This window comes from Amblyomma maculatum, unplaced genomic scaffold (assembly GCF_055883805.1).
Source record: "Amblyomma maculatum isolate TAMU_Amacu unplaced genomic scaffold, ASM5588380v1 scaffold_13, whole genome shotgun sequence".
NCBI lineage: Eukaryota > Metazoa > Arthropoda > Arachnida > Ixodida > Ixodidae > Amblyomma > Amblyomma maculatum.
Window position 1 is genome coordinate 19410040 of NW_028146738.1, and position 25985 is coordinate 19436024.

Below are 25985 nucleotides of genomic sequence, written 5' to 3' on the forward strand. Positions count from 1 at the left end.
ATTTTGCCAGAAATTGTTCTCCGCCATAAACTTCGTCATCTATAATAAGCTGAAATGCAGTTTGCCTGGGAGGTTTTCTGTTTAGAAGCTCGTTTAACCTTTTACACATCATTTCAAATAACATGCTGTGAACGGTTTGAAGCACGTGGAGGAGATATCGCTGTTTTTATGTGTGCAGTGCAGCATTAGTTTTATTTCTAAATCTCTTGAATGCAAGCCGGAGTTCGCCTGATCGTGATAAACTGCTATATGCATCGTAGACTTTCGATTAAATTTGTTTTATGCAAATTTCTCCTACTCTAAATCCTGAAGGACCTTAAATGCCGGCATTTTAGGAAATTGCAAGAAATGTTCTCGGGGCAGTAGCTGAAATCTCAGCCGAGCAACGGCCTCATTGTCGAAACTCAGCACAAACCAGGGCAGCGCTAACCACGAGCCCAATATTGGTACTGTATTGGTTATGTCCAGTCCCTCATTGAACCAGTACATTCCCAACACTCTCCAATATTGGGCCCATGATTCGTCCTGTCTGGGATATATGCGTGGAGTCAGAGCCACAGACGCGTGGGTTATCTATCACAGCAAGAATGTATCAACACGCCACGAGACTCCGACAACAAGCGAGGATTTTAAGCACACGCCGTACACGCTGCCTCACCGCTGATATTCACAATCGTATACGGCCAATGCTCGAATACGCTTGTGCCGTATGGGATCCTTGGCAAACAACTCTGAGTACTAAAATTGAACAAAAGAAACGAAACATTTGGAGGATGCTTAAGCTTCGCCTTTAAGAATGGAATGCGATATCGTTATTGCGGCCCGTTGAAACCGTCAACTCATTTGCTTGTCGCGCTTTTGAGTGACACAAAGTAGTAGTTCACATGATACAACACTCGTTAACTTGTCTAAAGCATGACTGTTTGGTAATTACTTGTTCTGAAACGTGATTCCGGGACGTAGAAGCGCTGCCAGCCACCTTGCCGAAAAGCGCGGGCCTCAAGTTGCAGTCGTAGTTCGTCGGCAACGTCGTTGCCAATCCGAGCCGGCGCGATGAAGATCTCGGAGGCCATGCCCTGTCTATCTTATTCCGTGCGCCACACGCATGATGGCGCTACGTGTACGCCAAGCGAAGAGGAAGTAGAGCGGAAAAGTAATTTGGCACTCGCTTAACTGCGTGTTCTGTGATTCTGCAATTCACATGCTCATAATTATTGTTATACGCCACAATACACTTCTCTAATACATTTCTGGGACAACACCGCAATTAATAGGCGCGCCTCTGTCCATTTCAAACTATCTAGCTGTCCTGGCCGAAAGGTTAGCGCGCTCATGTCGCACCCCGGAGGCCCACGTTCGATTCCTCAGGTCGGTGATTTTTCCCACTCGTTTTTATTAATAATGCTTCTGGGATTTTTCGCTCACGGCCAACGCCTGACAACGCAGGACGGCGGCCGCCGCCGACTACACTGACTTTTTTTGCGACATGGGGCCCTTAAAGTTAAAACAGAGCAGCAAGGTTTGTCCTGTGTCGGTACTCGAGGACAGCTGCATCGACATGGGAAATGACTTAAGTTGGGAAGTTATGAGGAAGAACTGAACAAGGGTAATTGGGGTACGCCTCAGTTCGCAAATGAGCCAACGTTTCGACAACTGGACTTGTCTTCGTCTCCACTTGTCGAAACGTTGGCTCATTTGCGAACTGAGGCGTACCACATTTACCCTTGTTCAGTTCTTCCTCATACCGTGCAAACCATCTTCTTCCGTTCGTTCTACCTTAAGTTGGGAAACTCTTTCCACTTGAAGGAAATTGTGTTAAGCTCTTGTACCAAATTGGTCACAGCAAAATAGGCATTTGAAAGGAAAAGTACTTACATAGGAAACGTTTCTGCTCGCACAGATTATTTTTCATCGATTTTGGAATGCCGTGCAAAAGCTAACACGTGTACAAGTTTTTATTTTTTTTTGTTTTATTCGCTCCACAAACGAATGGATAAGACTTTCACGTGAAAAGGTATGCTGCGTAAATGAACCTGTGTTGTTTCCCCACTGTAAACTCCATGATGTAGCTCCCTTGTTCTAAGCGGGATAATAATTAAAAAAGAAAAAACAATAATAAAGAAAAGAGAGCCAAATGGCTCCTTCGATGATGACTTTCCACTTACGGTTTCATTTTTATTGAAAAGGCCGAAAGATTGAACCGTATGCATTCAGTCCTGCAATGGCGTAACCGAGGCTCAGCACGGATGAGACTCCATATTTTTAGATGAGAGGACATGCCACCGAAATTATCAATTGGTCACTTGAGCATGACGCTCACAAATTCTTTGCATTCATATGTCTAAAATTAAAATACCTCGTCAGCTATCGCTGAATATCTTGTTACACAGCTGCCATTTCTCAGTGAATTTTTTGGTGCGAAAGAACTACTTCACGGGGCAAATTGGAAAAACAGGCGGTATGTGTGATGACTCGACCACTGACCTCTGCATTTGACCTTCAGCCTTAACGTTGCTTGTCTTTCTGTTTGATTACATTAAACGTGAATGTGACGTTGGCGATGGCGCATGTGTCACGTGGTCTAACCGTATCAACACGCGTAATGCGCCAGTTGAATTCAGTCTGCTTCGAAATCGATAGGGAGCTATAGTCCGTTGTGGCAATTGTCGGAGGCTGAGATACGCTGCGTCAAGCGGCGTGAACTACAGCGTGCGAGAAGGCAGTAACAACGTAATATATATCCCTCCATCTATCAAGATAAATTACATCAGGAATAGTTTATTTCCACGTTATACTAGTCTATAGCCTCGCTAAACGTCTGCACTTTTCTTTTTTTCACTCTACAAAAAAACGATGGGAGAGTGAGCCGTGCAACTCTGAAGCGGACCGAAAACGGGAACTTATGCTGAGAGGGCTCAGTGGACGACTCCAACTTGTAAGGTCCTGAACTGAGGATTGCATCCACAGCGCTTAGCTGAAATCTTTTCTTTGAAAATAAGTCCCCTGCTCGGAGCCTTGCAGGGATGCCAACAAAGTAGGCGACCTCTTCCGGCGTACAGTCATTCTCAGTGGGGATGTCGTTTTTGTCTTCTTTGCGCTACGTTTCCTAAAATGCAAAAAGATAACAGCTCACGCTTCATCGATTTTGGAACAGACACGAGAATATTCATGTCGATAAGGCCCAGTCTATGACACAAGTGGCGTTAGAGAGCTTGCTGGCCTTTTCGCTTGTTTTTCATCGCTGGCAATCAGAGATCCCTGCGAGCAGGCGTGATGCCTGCTCGGCTGGGTTGTGGCTGGTCTGGTACGCGAAACATTTGCCTTTTGAGGGCGTGGTGCGACTGATGTGGTACCTACAATTGCGTCACTAAGGGCAAAGGAGAAACGCTCGGCACATACGGTGTTGAGAAAGAAGGCAACAAAAACATCTCAACCCTTTTCACTGGCAATCGCGCAATCCAGCATTTCAAGAGGTCACATCGTGTATTCACGCACGTATTACACGTATGCTGAGGCCTCGTACACTTTACTTCGGGACGCAAGCCGTGGCATCTCAGTGCCTAGTCTGCACACAACAACAACATATGCAACAAAAAAAAAAATCGCTAAAACGCTAAATAGTACTGATGGCAGTTTGCAGTAACCATTTTAACCTCTCGATTTTCTTTCGGAGCACCACCGCTAGGCAGCGATTTTGATTGCCATCAATAATGACAAATCCTGAAGGATACCATTTTCGATCAGATACTATACCTCAGCTATTTCTGAAAAATAAGATGCAGCTTGTCCTTTTTACGATGCCGCAAATTACGCTAGACTTTGGATGTATGTGCCTCCACGTCCACGTGAAGTACAGTGCATGCCATGAATTTAGCGCGCATTCGACAACTACAGGTTTTAATCATTGCGTACATTGAATCACGCAGGGCACAGATATTACGCAAATGCATGACCACTAATGACGTCATGGACTGGAGACCCTACCTACAGCGCGCAGTTTCAGTATCATTATTATTTCTTAAATAAAAAACCTCCTTCCTCTTCCGGAAGGTTGCAGGAATCCCGTAAATATTGGAGACAGTTTCCGGTGTGAAGCCACTCTCGGCGGTGATGTAGTTTTGGGAGGGAGATGAGAATATCTCACGCCTTAACGATGTTTTCAGCGGAAACTTGCCTTGCATGAACTGTATTTTGTACGTGGCCTAAATAATCTACACTGTTAGGTCTAAGGATTAGGTCAACATTTTTACCGCTCACTTTGCAGAAGCTGGACAGCGGGATCTCGTGAAAGGCGCTCCCCGCTTGGGTGCCTCCGTGCATGCTTCTACCCAGTGATTAGTGAAGTCGAATGTTTTGTGGGCGGAAACATCAAAGAACGGAGTGCTTCACTGGGCGCATGGTTCAAATATCACGCATCCAAAGTCTTCTGTAAGACTGCTGGGAGATTTCAACAACCCTTACTTTAGTTGGTCATCTAATAGTTGGCAGAACGAGCAAAGTCACCAGTATATTGGCGCCTCGGCCTAGCAGCAGCAGAGAGTGAGAAGCGCACTGCATTCTTAAAAAAAAAAAAGCTGCCATTTATCACAGTGCTTGTTTGAGCCCGGGGATAAGGATGCTGCAGCCAAGGACCTTATCTCATAGAGCTGTCGAAGGGGTCCCATCCTTTGTAACATGCTTTCTAAATACATGGAACCATCTATAATTTGGAGCTATACGTATGAAACGCGCGAACTAGAACGGAGAGATGGGCAACCACCTAACGTAACTTCGCTTAGCCTGATCAGTCGTGCAGGGTCCTGCAAAAGCGAATTCACCCCCCCCCCCCCCCTTTTATTAGCAATACTTGTTGGGCTTGGTGCTTGCTTGTACGCTTGCAGGAATCAGTGCACACAGACAATATATCTTATTTAATACCGCATATTAGGTAAGATATATTTAAGTGACGTCACGGGCGCCACTTTGCGGTGCAGGGCACAGATTCAGCAATGTAAGCCTGAGCAGGCGATGATAAGGCGGTTGGATTTAAAGCTGTTATTCCTTGCTATATGAACCAGAAAATGGTGTCCACATTAGGTGCTTACTCTCTATAGGAGAGAGTAACAGGATGTCACTTAACTTGCAAAAGTAGACATTCATTTAAACCCTGCTCCTTCCCAACTCGTGAAAGCGTGCTTTGCGTGGTCGAGCATATAGCGAGTCCGGCTCATAACCCAAGCATAATGGGTTCGAATCCCGCCTGATATGCGCGAAGATTTTCTTTAGGTGAAAACAATTATTTTGGTAAGTTTAATCATTTGAGACATTCGGCGACCTTCAAATTCTCAAGACGTGGCATGTTTCGATCACACAAAGGGTGATGCCAAGCTTAAAGTGAGCATTGGGGCGTTTCAAACTCCCGCCCGCAGTCATGTGACTGGGACGTCTTTACCTTTCCGATCATTCAGCGTTTATTGCTCATCGCCAACTATCGGATTCCGGCTTTTCAGCCACACGTGCGTGAAGATTAATGCTATGGTGTTAAAATCGCTTTGGCATCTACAAGGCACGCGGAAGGGTTTGCTCACCGGGACTTCCAGTTTCATTAATGTTCGCCTCTAAGCTTAAGCTTACCTTTATGTGATTAGCGAGACCGTTGTAGCCCCGTCGATGCGTTGAGGGCCCCTTCAGCTGGGATCCGCATGACGAGCCGGTTTGTGCCCCGCTAGGTTCCGACGGTCCTGTGAAGAAAAACCAAATCGTACAAGGAGCAAGCAAGCAGACCATGGCTTGAAAATGAGAAACGACGTGCCATCACCACCCTTCCAGTCTTTTTTCTTTTCCTCCGAAGCCTGAGCATTGAAACGTTGGTCGTTGTGGCCAGCTCCGCATCATCGATGGACAGCGAGCGGGTCAGTGTTCCTCAACATCTTCCACGCCCCTTCGCAGCAGACATCGAGAGATGTCGGTCTCTGGCCATATATAGCAGGTCGCACGTACCTTCTTGATACGCCCATCCGCCATTCTATAGTCTGCCGGCCACTGATTGGCGCGCCTTGCCGGAAAGCAATATCGCGAGACCCTTCGACAGCCAATGGGAGAGCGGCTATGTGATCACGCAGCGTCAGACCAGACGACGTCTGTGCGGCGTCACTGTGGCTCAGTTTTCGCGGGGACGGCCGGCAGCGCAGGCACGCGCTAGACGCGTGACGGAAACGGTCATGTAACAAATCGGCCGCCAGAAGATGATCTGCCGCAGGAAATAATCGACGCATGTACACTAACCCGTGGCTGCCGAGCAGCACGTAGCACGCTGTCACTACGGCCGCGGGAACTGCCTTTATGGGATTGTTTCTTTTGTGAGCACGGCTTCTTTCAATAGGTGGCACTGTCAGGCTGTCGAGGCGAGTTTTTATCATGAAAAATATCATGTAGAAATATTCAAGCTGGACCACGCCGCCCTTACAAAAGCTCCACCGTTCAACACTCTCATTTGCGAACAGAACATACATATTATGAAGAAAGGAATTGAAAGGAGGTGGCCGACCACATATATAATCTAGCTATATTTTTTATTTTTACAAAAAAAAAGAAATATAAAATGAACTTTGTTCATTCCTTATTTTTCATCTATAGCGACAAATTTCAATAAAACGTAGTGGAAACTACAACACTGAAAAGGAGGGCACGTGCGTTGATAGTTTCGTATAATTTTTCGCAGTCCTCGGAAGTACTGCTGCGTTAAGACGTCTCTTTTCTATCTTTGAGCGACAAGTGTGTTAAGCAAGCAAGGTGGGCTAAAACGTTTTTTGTTCTAAGCATTCTCCTATTTTATATCTGCATGACAAAAGTTTGCATCCTCAGTTCTTAAATAGGACAGAGATTTGCACTGATTAAACTTCCTACAATATAATCACGTTTTTTTCGTGTAGTCAATGATCTTTTTATCCTCTGCGAGCAGTCATGTCCACTAAAAACTGTTCTCCCATCTTGATAACTTTTTGTGCAAAGTGGCAGTTTCGACGCGTCTAGAGAAGTTTCGCGCGTTCATGCCGTCACCATCTCCTCGTTAGAGGCCCATGCAGCATGCCATGCCCATGGGGCGTGCTGCTAGTTTCCTGAGCACACCTTCATCCAGAGAAAGTTGTGTCCCGAAGCGCAACAAGAACTTCGGAAATGTCGCAAAGACTACGTGAAGATCCGTGGTTGCGCACCCTGTAGAGAATTAAAGTGAGACACTAGAACGGGGGTTTCGTTTCGTAATGGAACCGCAGACGAATGCCAAATGGACGTGTAACCGAAGCCGGTTTATACCCTCAGAGCTTGTAGCAGAGTGCGTCCAGGTGACCGAATGGCGGCGCTTACCTTATAGCTGTCTCTCGCGATAGTCGCGCCGCCGCGGATTACACAACAGGGATAGTTTGAAATCGATCAAGAAGAAAAAAATGGATATAGACGACAATCAGATATATGCCTATTGGGGCAACACAGGCAATGTCATTACCAATGTGCAGAAGCCCGTAATGTATCCAGATATGTAGACCTGTGCACCGCCTATAAGGACGTGCTCTGCAAATTTCTGCATACCGCTAGCGCCACCTAGTGTTCTCCTCGCCAATCGCTTAGTATGACAACTGCGGCTATACCGCGACAGTACGTGTGGAAGGGCGGCTAAATCACCACGTGACGGAAGGCATGCTGAATCGTTGGCTACGATAAAAAAAGTTGCTTTTTATCGATTCTGCCCTATACCCGTACAAAAAAGTCGGCGGAGCTGAATTCATGCGGCATGAAGAGTACGTTAGACCGTTAATTCTGCTTCGCGTTAGTTCCCTGCTTCGTCACTCTTCATAATGCTGTTTCGTGTGTCATACCTTACGCGTACGTAACGTTTTGTGTGTTCGATTTCTTGGTGACCACGTGGTACGTAGGGAGTCTGTTTCAGCTGCACGTGAGCTCGAGATTCGCGCTCAACCATCGGATCCCTGATAGTGGCTCGTGCTCAATCATGGGATACTGAGATAGACGGGCTGGAAATGGAACAGCAAGTGAAGAACGACGAATAAGGTGTCTACACTCTATTCGAGACACAACTCAGGGATATACAAGATCCACCGTTTATTGAAGGCTACGTCTGGGAAGGGTGCAACAGAACGACAACGGAGAAAAAGGGAGAGGGGTAGGTTTTTTAAAACACCAAGGAACAAATTGGCAAAGAATAAACTCATCTTGCAAAGAACGTTTACCGGCATAAGGACATGTCTAGGGGTAGTTTATTTAGGACACGGGACCAATGCAGGCACGAAAACAAGGATCTTGTTAAATGTCTCGGTGACAATATAAGCCATGCATTTAGGAGACGTCTTTTCGCCGCTAACATCCCGCCCCCAAGGTTGGCTGCTCGCTCATGCGCACTCGCGCTGCCCGCGTAAACACAATGCAAATAAGGAAACGCTCGCGCGGTTTAAAACACTTAAAGGGGCTGCTGAGCCCCACAACACAAACGGTTGCGATACCGTTTCGGACAAATAAACAGTCCGTATTGTGACAACTGTGGCTCAATTGAAACTTTGGAACATATCCGGCTTGTGCGCCCTGCGTACGCTGATGAGCATGCGTGCTATGAACATAGCATGGAGAAGCTCTCCCCAGTACTTTTAACAATAGGCAATATTTTAGGTCCCTTATCCTTCCCTAGGCAATACAGACTCGCAATGAACTTTTTATTTTATATTTGAAACAACTTCAACTTCTTGACAAACTCTAAATTCACCTTGGATGTTACCCTCAGGCATTTTCACGCTGTGAAATCAAAGCATATTTGTCAGATTACTTCACGTTGCATCTTACAACGCATTTAATGGCCGCATTTTATATCCCCCTTCATTTCTTTTATTTTCCTCAACATTCATTTCCCATCTTTCCCTCCCCTATTCCCCTTCCTACGTAGAGTAGAATGCCAGTTAAATATAAACGCCGCCTAAAATATCTGTTTTTCATTAAGGGGTCTCTCTCTCTCTCTCTCTCTTGCGCATGGGCTGATTTTGTAGTCTTTATTTGTTCATGCTTGTTTCGCGAGACACAGCTTTATCATTTTTTTCGTCGCGGAAGATGCGCCGAGATGTGTCTCGAAGATTCCAGCCACTGGCGTTTGTTTCTACAATGTTCCAGTTTGTGCCAGTCACCGCTGGAGGCTCAATCTATATATTTCTTCAGCGCTTTCAAATTGAGCGTTGACGCATGCGACGGGTAATCGTAGGTCGCAGCACGCTTGCCGCTATCGCCAGCGCCGATCGCTTAGTTATTTTGCGGGCGCAAGCCAGCAAAATAAAGAACTAATTCCAGTGGATTTCAAACCTCTTCATTTGTAGCCATCAGCCTTGTCACTACCACGTAACAACAGAAGTCAAAATCCGCGAGTGCACCGGAAAATAACAGCCTGTCGTTCAGGCCCGCCACTCAAAATAGGGAGGAGTTCGCTGCCACGGTCCGAGAATTTCTATCTCAGCGAGCATGGGTTAAGATTTTACAATGCACGGCGTGTGTTTCGGCCCTGTATTTAAGACATTAGCAAAGAATATGTGATACGATTCTTCACTGCCACCGATTTCGCTCGCACTTTTTTCAACCGTGCTAATAATAGAGGCGTGGTGGTGTGTGCAGGCAACACCAAGCCACAGACAGCAGAGCGAGGTAACGTACCATCATGGTAGGCCGGCTGGAGGTCGAAGCTTCAGGTCAAAACCAAATGATTGTAGACATCGACTCGAAAGCTGGCCGAAATTCCCCGCGGGAGTCGTGATCACCCACGTCAACGTTAGAAGCCTACTCGCTGTGTATGTTCTTGGAAAAAGGATGCTTACACTATCGCCCTCGGGCTGGGCAGTTCGTGTTGTGTCGTCCGCGCGGGGATTGCCTCTGATGTATATATTGTTACGCCCTTAGCGTCGCGACCGAGACGTTCTAGTCGGTTCAATACGCTAGCTACGCACGGCTAGCGGGAACGACACAGGTGCCACAAGACAAAGGTCGAACGGGCGCGCACACTTCTTCCTCTTCCTTCTTTCTTCCTCCGTGCTCTGTTTGAGAACAAGTTCGTAGTTACATGCCTAAGTAGGCTTTGCTAGATAACAGTGTGCCTTTTAGTGATGGTGGAATGAGGTAGCTGTCGGTTTTCCGCAATCAGTTGCTAGTTGGACCAGCCACAAGACCGTTTTGTAAGTCGTGGAGCGCTGCTTTTGAATGGGAGAAAATGGGCTATAGCATGGGCACTTTGATGATGGTTTCAAAGAAGGCAGTGCAGAAGGGAACGAACACGCCCCTTTTGCACTGCCTTCCTAAAAGTATGAATCACGAACTAGCCCAGCACCATGTTTTGTTGAATTTTATGATGAATGTATTATATGGCGGCATGAAGAGCAGAAAGTGTTGCCCCCGCTTTTGACGTCTCCTACTGCGATCCTTGTGAGGCGCTGTCAAAAAAACAAAAAGAACAGATTGTGGGGTAAATGCAGCGAGCACCCTAATGCACAGACATACGCAATAACTGCAAGCCACAAATGAATAGAGGAAACGTTATGATTCGCGGTGTGAAGCAGGTTTATAATCGTAATGTTTTCAGGGGTGCTCACGTCGCTAACAAGAAAACCTGGTCATTCAGAGCCTGTTTCGAGGTAAAAGCAAAAAAGAAAACAGAGTGCGACTGCTGCAGTGCTTTCGCATTTTCGTGGGTGTTCCAATTTTACTGTTATCCTCTCTGACAGGTTTTTAGGTTTTTGTCTAATTATTTATATAACTATAATTTGCGCAGAAAAATGTAAAATGTACAGCACATCGTTCCAGAGACATCTTATTTTTCTTTTATTTCTTAAAATGAGCCTAAATCAATCCCTACTCCATCTTAAGCCCGATAAGTAGCCTTGTACTGTCAAGACACACGTTTTCTATGAGAAGAGAAATTTTCAGTCGTAAAAAGACTGTCAGTTCTAAACACCCCAACTGGTCCTGGTGTTATCATCACAGGTGTGAAACCAGCCAGTTAGTGGACTTCATAAAGGATCTGTCCGGAATAGAAAAATAACAATAAAGTCTGAATTAAAACAAAGTCTGTCGTGTGCCTGAAAGATGCAGGAAAAACACTTTCTTCGAAAGAGGGCCGCTTTTTTTTTTTTCATAGTTGTATCAGATGATCACCCTTTGTAAGCACGATTTTATTCATGGAAAAGGCACGCAGGCGCTTGTTCATTTAAATTCATGATTCTTAGAATTATTGCCTTTAGACCACTTTTGCCCTCTCTATCTCTAGTCATTTAGAAACCTTCCAACAACCTCAACAGCAGAAACTTTAAAAGATAGCTGTCACATTTTGGGCTTTGCGGGTTGCTAAAGAAGTTAGCTCTTAATTCCTACACAACACACCTGTCATGCTGTAATGTTATGAAATCTGTGAATTGTAGCTTTCAAGCACAAATTATATATTGTAGTCTGCCATTTGGTTTAGTTGAAATGTGGGGCCAAATACTAGACATAATAATAAAGTTGGCTTGTTATTGCGCTTCTAAACGCATGTACTTACCGAACGTTCATTTTCGTAATGATTTCCCTGAGGCTCACAACGGCTGCAAGGACATCCTCAATGCTGTTAAGGAAAATTAACACGTTCCTTATCCAATACTTCCGCTATTATAGAGATTATCAGATTGAATTTACTTTCCTTTTATTTCTGAGAAAAAGCCTTCAAAACCTGACAAAATTTTCAAAACTTTAACATGCAGGACCACGAGACCTAAGGCAGCAAAAAGGGAAAAAAAGTTCCTCTTAACTTGACTGAATGCTAGAAATTGGCCGCAACCAGGAAAATAGCGCTTATATAGCAACCAGGACACCGCTTCTCTGACAACCTGATTTGTAAAAAGACAGTTCGTGCTGTTGAAAGCTTTCTCGGTATTTAGAAAAATACAATGAGCAACTTGGTTGAGCCTATTTGAAGATTTTAAGATGTAAATGAAAGGAACGAGCACTTTTACTTGAATAAAACCAAAAAAGGACGACAGAGATTAACGTTAGAGATAACTGCGAAAACAAAAAAAAAACAAAAGGTCTTCGTAAGAAACAAGCGCCTTTCCAGGCAATTAGGGGCACACGCCAGTATTAGTAGAGAAATTTGCTTTTTCATTTTTGTTCCGCATTTCTCCTCTGTAAAGTACAATAACTAATCTGATTTCGTACCTGTCAAAATTATACCAATACCGGCTTTAGTGTTTAGAATTGTCAATATTAAAGGGCTTAAAATATCAATTTTACAGTATTCGACACGGCGATCTCTTCCAGAATATCTCTCAGGCTTACGACTTAGTATCAATAATTTACTTATGTGAATAAAAGGAAGATTAGCTAGTTCAAGAACGCTGTGTTACACACTGATTGCCAACGGATGGATTGAAATGGCCTAAAGCAATAGAATAAATCGTATCTAACGCGATAGCAGAAAGATGAGCATACCCAAGAAAATGCGAAAGTATGGCGGTAGAAGTCATATTCGCACTCTTGCTGCTATCTGGAAACACGCTAACAATTATCAGCTTTCTGTGCAACCGCCACGAGTTTCACACAAATTATTGAGAAAATAAGTTTCTCTCAGTCCGCGAATCATAGGGTTTCCTTTATTATTGCTTATAATTTGAATTTGTTGAGCGGTTATGCAAGCCCATTAAAATGCTCTGAGGAGATGTGTAACCGATCTAAAGTTCCAGCACCTACTTTAATAAGTTCTCAAGAACGGTTATGTTTCGGCACATATCAGTTAAAAGGCGTATCTTTGGTGTTTCGTACCGGCAAGGAAATCTTGAATGTCAACGAACTGCTTTCGACGGGGTTTTTCTGTCATCACAGAAATGCGCCTCAACAGACTGACTGCGCCACCTCCTGAGAGAAGCCGTGCTCACTAGCGGAAAAATCCCAGAAAGGCAATCCTGGCAACCGTGATGCTAGGCAGCCACGTGCTGCACGTGCGCCCAGTGTTTTCGGGGAAAGATCACATTCTGACATCCGGCCTGTTGCACGACCGCTAAACACGCGTCTTGCTCGTGCAGGCGCCATCCGGTCCGAAGCTACCGTATCATACAGCTACTTCCCCATTGCCTGTCGAGCAGTACCGATATATTGCTCCCCTAAACGACGCTCCAATCAGCTATTTGCAACCTAAAAAGAGTGTTAGGTAGGCGTAGCAGGACGGCATCGACAAATACCCGTTGAGAAGGGGCGTGAAAAAGGTTGGGAGACATTTATACATGCTTATGTTGTGTAGGCCACAGTGGACGGCATTTTAATGCACAGGCCTCACATAAATATTTATAAAAAAAGGGAATGAAAGGTAAGTCACAAACAATTTGTTTTCCACTTTGAAAACGAAGACCCAGGTAAAAGCGCTCGCCAGCAGCAAGCATCAAATTCTAGTGAAGGCACACCTCTTGACAAAAAAAAAAAAAGAAAAGAAAGAAAAAAACGAAATGAAACGCGCGGGTCGGTGCTGTGGACAGGCATCATATTTCGGGGTTCATGTTTTGCAAACACACCAATCTTTTTGAGGTAACACATGTCTAAACTTGTTCGCGAGCATTACTTCTTCGGTAGCGACACGACCTGCTCTCTATACCTGGCAATGATTCTAAAGCGGGAGCATCGTCAGCAAAGGCTTGCCGTAGGAATGGAGCACAATTCTATTGTCGGCAAAGGTGGAAATTTGTGCGGTGTTGTAGAACGGACACTCTCCGTCGGGCCTGTTGTTCTGAGGACGCATCAGCGGCCTTGCGCTGATGAGAAAACCAAGCCGGTGATGACGCATGGTCGTCTTTTTTCAAACCGAAACTTCTGTTTGTACTGTTGTTGTTTTTTTGTTTTTTTAGCTTGAAAGCATTTTTTGCGTCGTGTGTGGAGTGGACAGTGTTTTGGCCGGGACTATCTGCAAGAACTTTCAATCATTAAATAAAAAAAACATTCTGACCACGCCACGAATTGAAACAGCATCCTTCCGTTCCCCAACAGAACGCTCCATCCACAACTCTACACCGACTTCCTTACAATGCTTCTTCTGCTCTCAAATTTTAAAAAACTGACCCAGAATTTAGATTATGGAGGGCAACGAAAGCTTTTACAAATCTGTGCATCAAAACTTCAGAAAAAAAAAAAGGCAATTTATGTCTCGTTGTAGGCGATGATTTTTAAAGTGGGTGCATGCCAGGTCGGTATCCCGGCCGGAAAAAAAAATAATAAGAAATAAATGCTTAGGCAGGCGCTTGGTGCCATCTATCTATAGGTAAAACCACAGCGCAGGAGTCCCGTGCGGCCCTCGCCAGGGAGCTGCCAATGAGCCTGGAGATTCGATAAGCCTTGATTTACTCGCATAGTAGGCTGCGCATTTGAACATAAGAGCATTAAAAGTAAAACAAAATTTGTAGACGCCGGAAAAGCAACGAAATACAAACCGAGCTCATAGGAGAATTAGGAACGGAAACAGGAACGGAACTCGCAATGATTTCGCATTTCCGCATTTAAGAAGATTTAAGAGCTCCAATGTATATTTTTTATGTTCCCAGAACAGTCTGAACCAGGCGTAGCACACGCCGACTTGCCCGATGGATTCTAGCCAGGGAGCTCAGCATAACAGCGGTGGCACGATGGTCTTACTTCAGCTCAAACCACACAATGTTAAGCGCGCTGAAGAATCCAATCCTAACGAAAGAAGGACCTTCGCTAAGCAACCACTCCAGGCGGTAGCCTTATAGTAAGGTGAATAGTCTTGGTGATACTTCAAAGTGATTTTGCGGTTTGCACTGCACGCTAAAAATAGTGAATGAAACGTGCACGCACATGCCGAACATGTTGGTGAAGCGACACCTGAAGCCTTACCGAATGACGAACCTTGCCGGGGCCGTATTCTGTGCCTGCTCATTCGTAACACTAGAGCCCTGTTATTTGTCGCAGTGACATAGATACAGCTTTCAAGCGATTGGGGGATATGGCATGACCATTGGCGTGGTTAGGACGAGTGGTCTCCCAACTCTAATCAGCGAGCGCCAACCATATAGCCTTCGCATTCTATGCTCACACGTATTTCTAAACTGCCCAGAAGGGAAAGGAAACAAAACAAATAAATAGAGTCACGCATAAATTAAAACACAAATAGCTGTGGTTTAACTCTGGTTAACCCTAGTTGAATTGCGATAGCAACGGCAAAAGCTTCTTTTGCCTTCTACATTATTCCCCTATCACGCCCTATTAGTATGAGGTGCTACATTATCGGGGACACTTAAGCTCATCCTTAAAAGTATGACGGGAGAGCATAAGCTACCAGCCCCCATATAAATGAGAAGGGTTTAATGCTGCTGAAATGAATGTGGAGCGAAAGCATTAGCTGCCGGTGACCGATCGTTCTTCTTTTTCTTCGCGGCTGTTCAAGGTGAAACGTGCCCTTCCCGGGACGACGCGACGGGCCGAAACATGGCGCAATATTGATATCGCAATAAAACAAAATACTTAAATAAAACCGTTGAACTAGACCGGCGATGACGGGTGCGTCACAAGGCCAAAGTGGCTGGGTTGCATAAATTTAGCCCCGGTGCGCTGGAGTTCTTTCCGTTGCATTTCCCAGTAAAGACCGAGGGGACACGGCGGGATCACCCCCGGCACATTCACAGGCGGACTGTCGGCAAAGTTTCTCTCTATGCGTAGCTTGACATCTGCCATGGTCGGGGCAGCCATTTCGTGGATAGGTATTCCACCTACCACCATGTTAGAGTTCAAACACAGCGAAAGTCATGGGGGTGTCAGTTGTGAGGCTGACCTATAGAAACGCATGTAAACGCAACTTACCGCAACATTTTTCTCGCTTCGCACAGAGCCAGGATAGTCAGTCGGTCGTTCAATATAAGGAAGCGCTCTGAAGTGTTTAACACAGCATGCTATGTCTTTCTGAAGGCTGAGTATATCTAAAACGCCACCCAAGATGTGTTGTGAAGCCATAAATACCCCCGACAGGCTCGCTATCCAGTGGGTGTTTCTCCCGATCGCGCGAGCTTCTCATGTAGCCTGATATGATGCCGGTTGAAGTCTATCGGTTCACTAATACCAGTAGTTCAAGGTAAGCAGCCTCGACAAAACTACATTCAAAAAGCACTTGTAAGCGAACGAACGAGCATAGCCCATTGTAGTAGACGGCGGCGCTGACAACGCTCAATTCTAGCGAAGACAGAAGACGCTGGGTTCCGCGAACGCTACTGGTGTGAGCAGAGGGGGGATTGTGCTGCTAATTGTGGTTTGTTTATCGTGCTCAATGAGGACTGCCTTCAGCTGAACGGTTTGTATTTCTTTAACGGCACTATTAGGAGGGAACGTGCGCGGCAGCATGCCGGGAAACACGACCAGCTTTCGTAATGGCGCTAAGCACCCAGCTGACAGCGACTTCTCAGAGGTGTGTCGTACTTTGGAATGCACATATATTGAGTCATTTCTATATAAATCTGCTTTAAAATGATGTAGCATACTCCATCCCGTTTTTTTTTTTTTTTTTTTTTTTCAAAACGCTCGCTAACGTTTATCCGTCATCCACGTTTATTGGCGCGCTCTAAAACAGGAACATTAAGTTGGTAAATTTTACGTGCATGTGTTTTCATGGGTCGTACTTGTACCCCCGTGTGTTTCACGGTGTTTTAAAAAACACTCCACTTATTTATTGAGAAGTACCTATTTTAACAATCTGTCCTACGATGTTCATAGTTACTTGGCGCGTGCACTCTTAGAAAAAAGTAGAGAGGTATAGTAACGGCTGCCATTACTACCTTTTTAAACATTTCTAGATTTGTACTCGATTCTTACGGCCTTGTTGCTGCCTCGAAGTAAAATACGGCAGTAAAAAGGTGGTAACTCGGGCTGTTATTACGTTTTTTGACTACAATTACCTTTGTACTACCTCATTACTACGTCACTGGGAGTTGAGGTAGTGAATGAACCTTAATTGTTACTACAAAATGTCTGACAGCAAACGCGATATGAGTATTCAAATATACACTAGCTGTAACAGTCTTGACCACGTTGCTGCTCTATTTCTAATGTTTTTGTTTCCAAAATGGCAGAATGATCTACAAAAAATGCCAGAGCAGTGCACTCTATTTTTTTTTCAGGGGGGGGGGGGGGGGCGATAACGTAGTACATGCGAGCAACCTAGGGGTTCTATTGTTTGTCTTCATGCATCGAATTTTGTTTCGCGTTGAGCGACCCATGCACACGTTTGAAAGCCCCCTTGCGAGCCCTATAATGAGCACTGAGCTTAACCTGCTTAATCACTTTCTTCAAAGACAGTACAGAACCAGACCGTGCCCTCATGACGGAGGAATATTCGTGCAAAAACCACTTTCAACGAGCCTGCTTGCTTTGTGCCTAATTACAGCCCTGGATGAAGGCTGTATGCTGCCTTTCCAAAAAATAAAAATAAATATCGTTCAAATTGGCTTCCGAAACCAAAAATGCCTTCTCGGAAGCGGCAATAAAATGAGGCAGAAAAGCTAACCACAACTTAATTCAATCCGATCCGAAGTCTCCTGTGGCGGACAGTTGCGGCGGCGCCATGCTGTCATTTGTTGTCGTATGATGGGATTGTGAACGCTGTCGCCTTACGTGGTGCTGCTTTTTTGTTCTGTGGTTTTTTGAATGAGCCACAGAATTGATGTGTGACATATGCGATCTGAAATACCTTCTGAAGCACGTGAAGTAGTGGTAAATATATAGTGTGTCGTACAGCGCTTGCTACGCGCCATGGCCACGCCGGCATTAACACGAAAGAAGGAAATGGGAGTACGCTGCTTGTTTGTTAATGTTGGTATCGAATGAGGTACGCGCTGTTGATACTGTTGCGTGTGGTCTTAAAATTCATCTTGTCACAGATCGGTGTTAGTCTACATCAGGGCGGTCTACACTGGCGAACCTTTCCCAATGTGGGGGTTGACGACAGTATGCAAAGTATGCACGTGCGGGATAATAGATGTACCAATTAAGTGGCAAGTGATTAAGCGAGTAGCAAAGTGCATGTGCACAAACTAGAATCTTCGCGGGAAGCCGGAAAATGGGAGCCAATAATGCTGCAATGTGATACGCTTTAAGGCACACTGAAGAGAAAAAATGAAGTTGGTTTGCATCACTAGATTATCTGCTACACATCTATGAAGAATACATTACAGTTAACATCTCTTGCTAGCCGTCGAAAGTGCGCTCGTCTTTGTTTACTTTATAAAATAATGTTCCATAACCCCAGTCTGCGCAGCGATCTTATACTTCTTCCATCATATACTTCGTCACGAGTTGATCATTTGCATAAACTCGGTATTCGTTTTTTTTTTTTAACTAAACATGCAGCTGAGTCTCTCTTCCCACGAACAGCAAAGGACTGGAACCACCTTCCTGGAACCATTGCTTCCATCATTGAACATCAGCGTTTTTGTTCCGCATTACCTAAAATTGTATAATTAGAATTGAAACACCCTGTACATAACTACTGTATACTACCGCTCCCCTCTTCAATACCCTGGGGCCTTGAGGGTAAAATAAATGAAAAGAAATGACAAGAACACCACCGTTACCAACGAAAAAGCTTTGATAAGCTAGAAAAGAGCGAAAACAAAATTAGTCATCGACGCCAAAGCCCATTCGAGCATGTGCAAGCATCATGACGCGCATTGGGTTCTGAGGCTGACGAATGTGCGTTGTGGCTACATATGCCGGTGTTTTAAGTATTGTTTCAAAACAGCATGCACACTTTTATCACGAAAATAAAGCAACACAAAATAGCCGAAATACTAGAGGGCAACGAGAACCTGCGATTGGCGGTGCAATAGGCGTCAGTTTTGCTCCGGAAATATTTCGGTTTCGGCGCTTCGCAACTATGAGTTTCTCGTGTCCACATGGTTTTGTTTTTTACGTCCACGGTATTACAGCGGAGCAGCAGAGGAAGTCCAAGTTCTCCTCAAACAAAGTTCATGCCTCGGCAAGCGCTTCCCTATAAAAAAAAATGATATAAATTTATTCTGGATTAGGGATAGCAGTATTGTGCAGGATAAACCTTCATGATTCCGGAAGGAGCTGTCGCACAGGCTGGCCCTGCATTACTCGCCGATCCTGGTTGCTCATAGAGGAAAGGAAGACTGGAAAGGGGGTTTAAAGACATAAAATCGCACTGGAATTTTTTTTTTTAATTTCAAGTAAAAGTGAAGGAAAACGTCTGTTCCAAACTCAATTTCAACCTGAGCTTTTGCGAGCTGTAACCAAGTGCCTTAACCACTGTGTTATGCCGACTGCTTTAGCCGGCCGAATTTTTATTACTCGTTTAGCGTAACCGAACTTTTTTAAAAGGTATTTTTCTCAAGCGTTGAAATCGGTATCGCCATTAAACGATTTACGCCCCTAGCCGTGCTGAATATTGTTACTGGCTTCTAGGCGTTATCACCTATCTTCCGCACATTATGAAGGATCGTATTTAGCAGAGGTATCTCTGAATATTCCAAGTTCTCAGTGTTCGCAGTTTTCTTCCTCGTATCAGTACACACGCATTTCTTTCTACACACACAGATATCTAGCGCATCAGTTGGTGGCATAACACGTGTTTTAGCTTGATTAGCTTGCTTAGGATCAGTCACTCTGATAACTATCGAGTAAGCCACTGCCGGAGTGAACATTCAGGGAAGCATTGAACGAAGGATATCTCGGTCGATTCGTATTATAAAGTGCAACAGAAACGAAAGCTGAAGTGCAGAAAGCAAGCCTTGTGTTCTCTTTATTCCGGTCACAACGCATGGTCCATCCATTGTTACTATTTAAGAGCGCCCTTACATAGCCGTCCGTCATTATTTGTCAGTCCTAGTTGTGGCTCTGCGATGTTAGCGTCCAGATCCGTAGTTTTTCTTGTTGCCGTCAGTGATGATGCTCTGACGTTTTTGATATCAGGCTAGCCGAGCCACCTAAGCTCTAAAAAGAATCATGCGCTCTTTGTGTTGGAGGCAGCTTAAGCACTGAAGCTCACCGTGAGAGCGTAGTTGTCGAGGTCAGGAACGGGATCTATTTCTTGCGCAGACAAAACGACTGGTTCGGTTATGGTAAATTTGCGGTTGCTGCCATACAGCGCGTGCCCATCGCGCGCCCGAAATCAAGGCACCCGCGTTTACGTCTTGGTTTCCATGCATCATTTTCTCCTGATATGTAATTGGCGAAAACTGAATTTGAACCAGAGTGGAGACAGAAAACCCCTTTTCAACTTTGAATAGAGTTATTTAGGCAACACATTCGTTTTTTGGTGTCTGAATAGCCACAATACAGAAAAGAAAAACCAGGCTATTTGATTCCGCTAAACCAAAAATTGTGATACAATCATCAGTGTCCCCTCAAAGCAGAGCTTGTTGTGTCCCTTCAAATTTTATTCGAATGTCATGAAATCGGCGCACATTTTTATTAAGCAGGCGCGGCGTCACATGGAAAGTTCGAGAAAAATATCCTTCCCCGCGCGAGAGAGCGCGTAGCTTTGTGCGCGTCGCCGTCGCCCTCTTTCTCATCACCCGCCGATAACGGTGACTCGTCAGTCTGGAATATGCCAGAGGTCTCCAAAACTTTCTACAGGTCCTAGCCAATGACGACGTGCGGCTCGACGGGAGGAAAAGGGAGCGCTCTAACCAGCGGAGCTAAGTGTGTGTGTGCGCTAGCCTTAGCGCGCCTTAACAAACAGACGCGGCGCGCCCTATTTATGGAGGCCGAGCCGCTTGCGTGATCAGTCAGTCAGTCAGTCAGTCAGTCAGTCAGTCAGTCAGTCAGTCAGTCAGTCAGTCAGTCAGTCAGTCAGTCAGTCAGTCAGTCAGTCAGTCAGTCAGTCAGTCAGTCAGTCAGTCAGTCAGTCAGTCAGTCAGTCAGTCAGTCAGTCAGTCAGTCAGTCAGTCAGGGGTTGCGGCGTGTTCGCAAGTTCGACAACTGGACTCCTGGGGATCACCCGCTGCTGGCAAGCCCACGGACCTGCAAAGGAGCGGCGCTCGATCGTCTTGTATGGCGGCCACATCGTGACTCTCGAGGCGTCGGACTGCAACAGTGCCCGGTGAACAATTTGGTGTTTGTTCATGTGACTCTCTCGTGTTTGATCTGTGTTGTAAAGCCTCTGTGTTATTGAATATCTCTGTAGTTGTATGCTAGTGTTTGTTTTTCTGTGAACCTCTCGTCTGTGCAATTTTAGTGTTTCTGTATACCTGTGTACCGTCTCTTGCTGTGTATTAAGTTTGTTTTGTTTGTTACTTCTGACTCCGAACCTTACTCTGGCTTGAAGCGGCGACAGCTGGGCACCAAATGGCCACCCCCTTCTCTCACTACAAGGTAGTTGAATTCCACGCAGGTCGAGGGCATCTCCTTTGCGACCGGAACAGCTATCCCCACTCAATCTAAGGGTGTCTGGGAGTGTGCGCACCGTTAAGGGCGCATCGTTAATGATCCTTCATAATTAATAACAGGTGATAATTATTCTGGCGTCCGCGACAGGACGTTTGGTGCTCTCAAGCTCAGAGGGCGGAGAACGAGTTGGAAGAGTTTGCGAATAGGTCGTAAACTGTGTAGCCGCAGAGTGATAGCGAGAGGTGCCGCACGAAAGCGGTTGTGAAGGTCCATTGATGAATCTCAGATGAATCTCAAGGAGATTATTGCGTTGGGCCTAGAGAAAGGTCTAAAAGAAGCTGAACTGCGAGAATGGGTGGACCAAAAAGAAAGAGAGGTTAAAGCAGAAAGAGAGAGAGAATGGCAGAGGAAGCAAACAGAGGCAAGGAGACAAGACGAAGAAAGAGAGAAAGAATGGCTCAGGAAGCAGGCAGAAAAAGAAAAAGAATTCTTAAAAGAGAGAAATATCGTTCTCAAGAAGCTGGCTGAGGTTGGGCGTTTGAAAGGTATCACCGAGCCTCCGGAGGTTACCTTTCCCTATATTAGAAAGTACAGCGAACCGAGTGATTCATTGGCAGTCACAGGTGGTGTGGAAATTAGCTCCAGAAGTCAGAGTAAGGTTGTGGAACAGCCCGTTCCTGCAACAGAATTTTCAGAAGGAGAGAGCTTAACTGGAGCTAAAATTTCTCAGGAAATTGAGACCGTGCCCTCCGAGACGACAGGTTGCGCCGAAGCTGCGAATGCAGTTGCCGAGCCGGAAACCTCATACGTGTGCTCTTCGGCTGAAGATGAAGAGCAGTATTCTAGTTCCACGTCAGATTGCAGCATGCCTGAGTGCATGAGTGACCTAGAGGAAGAGCTGTCAAATAACAGCGAGTCTGAAAGCTCAGATAGAGCTGAAACTGAAGACAGCATTCTACCAGGAATTCAAGAGCCGGTTTCGAGCGACGGCTTTACTACCGAGGAGGTTCTTCGCACTGAGAAAGATGAGAAACCCCCTCCCACTGAGGAAGATGAGGAAGCCTTTTCTCAGAGGAGAACAACAGCGCAGAGCCTAGACTAATAGATTGAGATATGGAAATCAAGGACTGCACTGCGATGAAAGAATTCAAAGAAAACTTTGAGGAACAAGAAGTAAACAAAATGTGAGGAGAATGAACCCCCAATAGAAAATGAGCCCTGCTCTAAGAAGTTACGACTGAAGGTCGTAAAGAAAAGGAAGGAAATCGAAAGAATTAAGGGAGAACAAAGCGGTCCTCAACGAGATACTCGGTCAAGAGAATGTTCTGGCTATGCGAGGAAAACCGGAGCTAACGCGCCTCGGCTAATAGTGCAAAAAAAAGTAAAAATGAAAGGAAAAGAATTCAGCGCTGCACAGGCAAGTGAAGTAGACCGGGGAAGGTCCCGAAGAAAAAGAAAGCAGAAGCGCCTGAAAAGCTGGAAGCGCAAGCGTAAAGAGAGCAGCCAAGACCGAGAAGAAACGAGACAGCCGACAGGAAATAGTACTAAGTATGCTAGCGCCAGCACTGTCCGCAAGCGTCATATTGGTAGCACGAATGACAAGGGCCAAATTTCCGATCCGGAAGCGAAATTGAGTAAGAATCGAGACAGGACCGAGAACAACTCGCGATGGAAAAGGCTCTATAATAACAGGAAAAAGAGCCGAACTCGCGAGAGGAAGAAATGCCAGAGTCTAGTAAAAAAGAGAACTCACTTACCTGAAAGGTGGAGAGGAACTGATACGTTCCAAGAAAGTGCAAATCACTTCTGGAAATATAGGCGAAAGTGTGTATTTCGTTCATGCGCTTCTGTGTTGCTGATTTTATGTGTTTCTGGCAAAAGTAGGTATGTTTGTGAACATCATGGAATTGATGTGCGAAAAATTTGTCATCACAGTCTGAGAAACTTGTGAGACTTTTGATGTGTGAATTCTAATATGTCATTGAAGTTTGTGAAACTTGTGCAATTAATGTGCGTTATGTGTGCATTGCCCGTGTAGTTTGTGAGCGCTTGCATGTGCGCGCGATGTTCGTGTGTATTGTCAATATTGTAGGAATATATTCTTTAAGGGAGGGGCAGTGTCATGAAATCGGCGCACATTTTTATTAAGCATGCGCGGCGCGAGGCCCGCGCGGCGTCGCATGGAAATTTCGCGAAAAACCTCCTTCCCCGCGCGAGAGAGCGCGTAGCTTTGTACGCGTTGCCGTCGCCCTCTTTCTCATCACCCGGCGATGACGGTGACTCGTCAGTCTGGAATATGCCAGAGGTCTCCAGAAATTTCTACGGATCCTAGCCAATGACGACGCGCGGCTCGACGGGAGGAAAAGGGAGCGCTCTAACCAGCGAGGCTAAGTGTGTGTGCGCGCTAGCTTTATGGCGTCCTCACAGACAGACGCGGCGCCCCCTATTTATGGAGGCGGCGTCGCTTGTGCAGTCAGTCAGTCAGTGGTTGCGGCGTGTTCGCAAGTTGACAACTGGACTCCCGGGGATCACCCGCTTCTGGCAAGCCCACTGACCTGCGAGGGAGCGGCGCTCGTCTTGCATGGCGGCCACATCGTGACTCTCGAGGCGTCGGACTGCAACAGTGCCCGGTGAACAATTTGGTGTTTGTTTACGTGACTCCCTCGTGTTTGATCTGTCTTGTAGAGCCTCTGTGTTATTGTATACCTCTGTAGTTGCATGCTTAGCGTTGTTTTTGTGAACCTCTCTCTGTACATTTCAAGTGTTCTTGTGTATTCCTCTGTATCGTCTCTTGCTGTGTATAAAGTTTGTTGTGTTTGTTACTTCTGACTCCGACCCTTACTCTGGCTTGAACCGGCGACAGCTGGGCTCCAAACGGCCACCCCCTTCTGTCACAAGGTAGTTGAATTCCGGCTGAGCTTGCCACGCACGTCGAAGGTATCTCCTTTGAGACCAGAACAGCTACCTCTTCCCCCCCCCCCCCCCCCTCAGTCTAAGGGTGTCTGGGAGTGTGCGCACCGTTAAGGGCGCATGGTTAGTAATTATTAACGGGTGATATCGAAACATGCACGAAAACTTCGCATGAGAAATAGCGGACATAGTCTATCGTTGCCTCAATATTTTGTACTGGAAAAACAGTTGTTTCGAACAAACACAGCTTTTTCCTCATAGTTGTTTTAAATGATCACCCTCTGCAATCACGATTTTAGTCATGAAAACGCACGCAGGCGCTCGTTCATTTCGCTTCCTAATTCGTTAAATATTTGATATTACGCCTCTTTTGTTCTATCTGTAGACATCGAGAAGGCATCCAACATTGCCAACAACATACGTTTTAGAAAGCAATTTGTCAAACTGGGGGTTTTCTGGTTGCTAAAAAAAGGCAGTTGCTAATTACTAAGCAACACACACTCATACTGCAATATTCTGAAACCAATGACTTCGAGCTTGGAAGCACAAATCAAATATTAAGCCCTGTAGTTTAATTAGGTTGAACTGTAATGCGAAATACGAGTTAGAATAGTAAGAAAGGCTTTTTACTGCTCATCTAAATATATTTACCTACCGAACAAGTTAAACGGAAGGATAGAACTATTTTTGACTTGCAGCGTGATACAAGTTCATTTTCGAAATGATTTCTCTGAGGCTCATAACGCCTGCAATGACACCAGGTCGATGATTGCCACATTCTGAGATAGCAGCAAAAGCGAGAAGAGAACTGCATTCATTCTGTCGCATTTACTTCGGTATGATACGTTTATAAGCAATTACTACGTTAATTGTCTTGCTATGCAGATTATCAGAATCAACTTCCTCTCCTTTTATTCCTGAAAAAAAGGCCTTCACAGTCTCAAACGTTGTCGAAGCATAACAACATGCTCAACCACGAGCCCTAAGGCTGAAAAGGGAACAAATGTTACTCTTCGCTGAATGCGAGAAATTAGCTGCGACCAGAAAAAAAGCGCATGTCAACCAGGACACCGCCCCTCTGACAACTTGATTGGTAGAAAGACAGTTGTTGGCGCTGCTTAAAGCTTTCCCGGTGTCTAGGGAGAGAACAAGAGCGGCTTGATTGAACCGATTTGAAGATTTTCAGAAGTGTAAATGAGAGGAGGTAGTGGCTCAGTGGCGTTTCATTGAATAAACCTGTCCTAACAAAAGAGAATGACGAAGATTAATATGAGAGATAACTGGGGAAAAGAAAAGTTCTTAGTACGGCACAAGTGCTTTTCCACGCCGTTTGAGCCACAGGGCAGTATTAATACAGAGATAGGCTATTTAATTTTTATTCAGCGCAGCTGCTTTGTAAAATACAGTAACTATGCTGATTTCGTACTTGTCAAAATGATACCAATACCAGCTATAGTGTTTAGGATTGAGAATATCAAGGGTTTTAGAATTGCAATGTTCTGTTTATAATTCATGGCGGAGACCTCGTCCAGAATATCTGCCAGGCTTATGACCGCGTACCAATAGTTGATTTATGCTCATTCTGAGAAATAAAAGGATGGTGAGCTGACTACGCCACTCTGTCTTGCACAGTAAGGTTGCCAGGATGCGAATTAATATGGCCGAATGCAATAGAAGAGAACGCCTCA

General features: G+C 45.3%; 1 long non-coding RNA gene across 1 annotated transcript in view; it reads right to left on the minus strand.

Annotated features, from left to right (window-relative positions):
* LOC146172302 (uncharacterized) overlaps positions 1-25985 on the minus strand; it is a 136452-nt gene that overhangs the window by 22791 nt on the left and 87676 nt on the right. Inside the window, exon 2 of the long non-coding RNA XR_014702506.1 lies at positions 5614-5720. This is a non-coding gene — a long non-coding RNA (uncharacterized LOC146172302). The remainder of the gene's footprint in view (positions 1-5613; positions 5721-25985) is intronic.